A 5,150-nucleotide genomic window follows, 5' to 3' on the forward strand; every position below is an offset into this window, starting at 1 on the left:
CTGACAAACGCTGCCAGCTTCCCAAGCCCCCGCCAGCAGCCGCACTCCTACGACACCACTCCAGGCGCCAGAATCACGGCTAAAGGGCAGGAGCACAGGCTGCGAGCGGCTCGGGGTGCAAGGAGGGGGCACGGTGTCACTCGAAACGCCCGGCTGGCAGGGCGGAGCAGCGGAGTTAAGCCCCTAAGGTCAGCTGCTAATCCTCCCACGGCCGCTGCGAGTCACAGCTTTCGTTTCCAGCCACCTCCAGAGGTTTGCTGGCAGGGCCGGGAAGGAGGGGAAGGCAGCGACAGGGCAGGAACACATCGCTCGGCCCGACTGCTGCGAGCACCGCGGTACCTGGCTGACGCCGCCGTCGGCCAGGAACACAGGCGCTCTCAGGAGCGGGTTCAACACCGCGAGCATCCTGCAGCCAAGGAAGTGACAAAAGCCACCGCCAGCACTCGCCTCCTGCCGGACTGGGCGACATCCACCCCGCGAGAGGAAGCTGGGAACGCGTCACCTCTTGGCCTGCTCGTTTCCTCCAGGCCAAACGTGCTGGGCGCTGTGCTGGTGGGGCTGGAGCAGCAAGCATCCCCTTTGCCCGTGCTGACCTTTCCCCACGCGGGCCGGGGACACGTTCCTCTCCTGTGGCTGTCGGGAAGGCCCCGCCGCTGGCGGACACCAGACGGTTGCAAAACACGGCCGGGGAGCCCCGGGACAAGGCTGGCAGCTGGTGCCAGGCGAGTCCTGGGGGCATGAAGAGGCGGAGCTGGAAGCAGCAGAAGCAGCAGAGGTGCTCTCCTTGCTTCTGCTTCTCCCAAGTCGTCCCCTCCCCAGCCCCCAAGGCAAGGTTGAGCCGGGGTGGGGGGATGCGAGCGGCTCCTTCCCGAGATGGGGATGGGGCCAGCAGGATCCCAAAGCGGAGAGACGCAACCCAGCACCGGGGGCACCGGGAGCAAAGGGCAGACGGGGCCAGCGCTGGTTGGGAGAGGGAGGGGAAGGAAAAAAACAGGGCTGGGAGAGGAAAGATGAGGCGGCACCGGGGTCTGGCCAGGCAGACGTCCACAAAGAGGCGTCCCCCCTGGGAGGGATGCAGGCAGGGGCACCCTAAATCCCAGAGATCACCTGAGCATTGCTGTCTGCCTCGCTGCCAGGCACGGGTTAGGAACCAAGGCGATGGTGGAGGGTAGAAAGCGAAGCCGAGAGATGCCATTAGCACAGCCCCGAAACGCTGCCTCTGAAACATGGGTAAGTCAACCATTAGCAGAGCCTGGACTTCATCTCCGCGGTCTCCATAATTAATAACTAGCTCGGGAGGGAATCGAGAAGACAACGTAACCGATGGAGGCAGGAGGAAATCGCACAAGTACTTCGGGCCTTGGACATGAGCCCAGAAGCGCAGGTAGAGCCAAAGAATTAACTTAATGGATGAACGGCCTCCTGCCCTCACCAGCCTTTTCCCCTGCTCTGCGCAACGCCAACCCACGAGGCGGCTGGGGCCCAACACGTGGCTCCCAACCGCAGTTTTCAGTCAGGGCTGCTTGCTGCCGGCCCGCCGCACACCACAGCAAGGATGGGGCCAGCGAGAAGCCGGGAGAGCCGCTCTTAGAGCGAGCTGCAAGGGCTCAGACTCACAGGGGTAGAGGGGTCATCTTCGTCCCCTCAGTCCCATGCCCCCAGCCATCCCAGCAGCCCCAAACCAGGCCCTCCCCAGCGTCCCCACATCGCTCCTGAGCAGGGCGGGGGGACACCCAAACTGCTGCAGGTGGAGCTACACAAGGTGGAAGCTGCCCTCATGCTGGGACGTGGCCAGGAAGGCTGTTTTGGGGCTGACCCCTCTCCCAGTGACAGCTATCGGCCGCTCACCTTGCCCATCTCAACCAGCCCCCGGGCACGCTTTCCCAGACAAAGCAGCCTCCAGGGGTCCCCGAGGCAGCAACGCAGGCAGGAATTCGGGCCTGGTGCATTAGCAGCGACCGGAAAGCGAGCAAGAAAGCTGGAAATAATGAGATGTCATCGCCAGGGCTGCTTCTAGCCATCCGCAGCTCGCCGTCCCCCCTCGTCAGCAGGTAGCGGGGGCCCGGCTCTCCCCGGTGGCCCGGCAGCGCCTGCCCGTGCTCATCGAAGTGACAGCGCTCGCTGGCTACGGCCGCGTGCCGGGGCTTCACGGCGCTCCTCAGGGCTCCCCGGCCTCCCTCTGCCTCGCTCGCTAAAAGCCTGGAATGATCACGATGAATTATAGATTAGCTCCGGCACAAACCGCCTCATGTCAGTTTTCTCAGTCGACCATGCAAAGCCCTGCTGTTTTCCAGCCCCTTCCAGAAGGATCACCGCGATGGAGGAGGAGGAGGAGGAACAGCTCCTCAGCCACAGCAACTTTTACAACAGAAGCCAGTACACACCCGTGTTCAGAGCTGTGACACCCCTGGGCTATCTATCTTGAAAAAAAACCACCCAAAGTGCTTTTACTTTGGGGCGAGGAGGAGCAGGCACACATCCAGCAAGCACCTCAAACCTGGAGCCTCGCTCGTGCACACCGACGGGTTCAGCTCATGCCTCTTCTGACCCACTTCTGCTCTCAGCTGTGTGCACAGAGGGTGAAACACCTCCTTCCTTCCCCTCTGCTCCCTCACAGCCACAGGCTCAGGATGCCACGGTGCGAGCAAAAGGACAAGGCAGACAGCAGTGACATACCTCAGAGAGCTCCTGTCACTGCCAGACAGCTCGCTCTCCCCCGGGGCCCTGTCCATATGTCCATCAGCATCACGGAGGGGAGGCTGAACGCCTCTCTGCGCCTGGCCAACCCGGACAAGGTCAGGCAGCAGCTCGGCCAGCACCCTGCGTGCACAAGTCCTTCAGCAGCAGTGCGGATACACGCCACCTTCAGCTGCAGCGGGGCTGCCCCAGCTGAGGCTGCATCCCATGGGTGTGGGCAGCTCATGGCCCGCTCGGAAAGCACCCGTGTGGAGCTCGCCAGGCCTCTGAACTCCCAAAGGGACACGCACGCTGGATGCTGTGTGGCAAGCTCTGTCCTGTGCACATTGGAGGAGTCCTCACCTGGCAGGGACAAGCAGAGACTGTGCAAAAACTCATCTCAATGACTTGCCAAGGAGCCCTCCTGCAATGCATGAGGTAAAGGATCCTCTCCCCGCTGCCGAGGGCAGCCCAGGTGCCCTCACCTCGCTGGTCAGCTGCACACGTGGCCAGGGAAGGCAAAGAAAAGCAGAGGAAGAGGCCCCCATGGTCCTCGAGAGAGAGCGCGATGCCTCTCAGCAGCCCTTCATGCTGCCAGACTGAGGGTGTAAAGATTTTGCCAAAGAAAGCAAGCTGAGGGCATGATGGTTTTGGCCACCGTGAGAACCATCTCGCCAGGCACAGAATAGCTGAGAACACCCTGGAGGAAGATAAAGGAAGTTTAAGGTTTTAGCAGCTGTGAACTCTTACATTAAATTTCAGCAAAATAAAAAAAAAATTTGGACGTTGTGCCATGAAGAGACTGAAGCAGGCTGGAGTGCTACTAAAAGCTTTCAGCAGGCTCCCATTGATACCATCTGAGATGTTTTTAAGTTTTTTGATTTTCAAGAGGTCTTGGGGAAGAAAAAAAAAAAAGAAAGAACAACTGTAAGGGCCACTGGGAGCAGATAGAGAAACAGAACCCGGCTCCTCAAACCCACACTGAAGAGAGGAGCTCATTCTTATCTTCTGGGCTTGTTTTCTTCATGATTGTGTAGCCTCAAGGGGGCCAATGAGGCCAATGAGGGAACCCTTTCAGCTACTTTCAAGCTTTGTGACTGTACCCTAACAAGCTGCAAAATCTGCCTTGTTTTGCCCTCTCTGCTAGCACAGAGGAGATGACTTCCACCAGCAAGACAAAGCTTTCCAGCCCAGTCCTTCCTACCGGACATCAGCTGGACCATTTTGTTCCTCTGCACACTGGAGCCTGACAACACCACCACAGCGCGCAGAGCTGGTAGTTAATCTTCCTTTGCTGCTCTCTTATTTTTTGACCTAATGTAATTTTCATCTTTGAAAGTAGCCAGACATATTCTTTAGTCTCCTTACTACCTTAATCGCTTCAGCAGAGACGCTAAGCTGCCTTACGGTCTGCCTTGCAAGCTTCAGGGGTTTGTGCTAGGTGAGATGATGGGAAGGTACCCCAGTAAGACCCCAAAAGGTATCACAGGTGATGCAGAGCTCTGAGCTCTGCTTTTGTCCAAGCACCACCACCAAAAAAGGCACTGCTCAAAGCGCAGCAGACGGAAGGGAACCTTTGTCTTTGAGTGAAATGGCAGAAGAGAACAGTTTTGCAAGTGTGCCACGGGTGCTTTATAGCAGAGCTGTAACAGAAAAGTAAAAAGCTCCAAAAGGAATCGCTTGTGCCGGCCTGGAAGATACAGGAGAGAAAAACAGTTCCAAAGCCAGCGTGACGCTTTTATGTATGTATTTATATACATAAAAATAGAAAAGAAACCTCCTACTGGTGTTCAGCAGCTCTTTACACGGGACTGACACGTGTAATGCTCGAAGCATTGTCTGTTTCTCAAAAGAGCCCTCTTTAAAACCAGGTGTATTATACAGAAGGATCAATGCTTCACTTACAGAAGTTTATTTCTCCTTCTGCACTTTCCCAAGCAGACGTCACTTGTTTGGTGCTCCAGCAACAAAGCCTTATTCTTCATCTGCTCCTGGGTCCAGATCGGGCGGCCTCTGCTTCGATCCCTGATAGGTCGGGCAAGAGCAGAGCTCCTGTGCGCGCGGCAGCAATCTGCTGCTGGCGGGCTCTCAGGCTCACCTAGTTTATCTTTGATCCTAACCCCAGAAGGGCCGAGGAACAGCCCCTCTGCTGCGGTGCCGCGAAAACAATATCAGCATTGACTGACTCCGGTTCAGTACATCAAAATGAGCTATCAAGAGGACGTAATTTGGCCACATTCCACGTTAGGCAGTCTGTATGGCAGCGAACATCAGGCAGCCACAGGGAGCTTTCATTTAAGGTGGTTTTCCCCCTCCCCCAAACAAGAATGATAAAAGATGACAGTGTTAGCCCAGAACAATAAGTCATTGAGAAGATTAAAACACAGCAAAGAGTCCTTTACCTCCTTGAAAAGGAAAACACAACTGGAGTGAAAGACGAAAGCTCTCTCGTTCTTTAAGGAAGCAACACTGGA

This window comes from Aythya marila, assembly GCF_965140915.1.
Source record: "Aythya marila genome assembly, chromosome: 4".
In the NCBI taxonomy this organism is placed as follows: Eukaryota; Metazoa; Chordata; class Aves; order Anseriformes; family Anatidae; genus Aythya; species Aythya marila.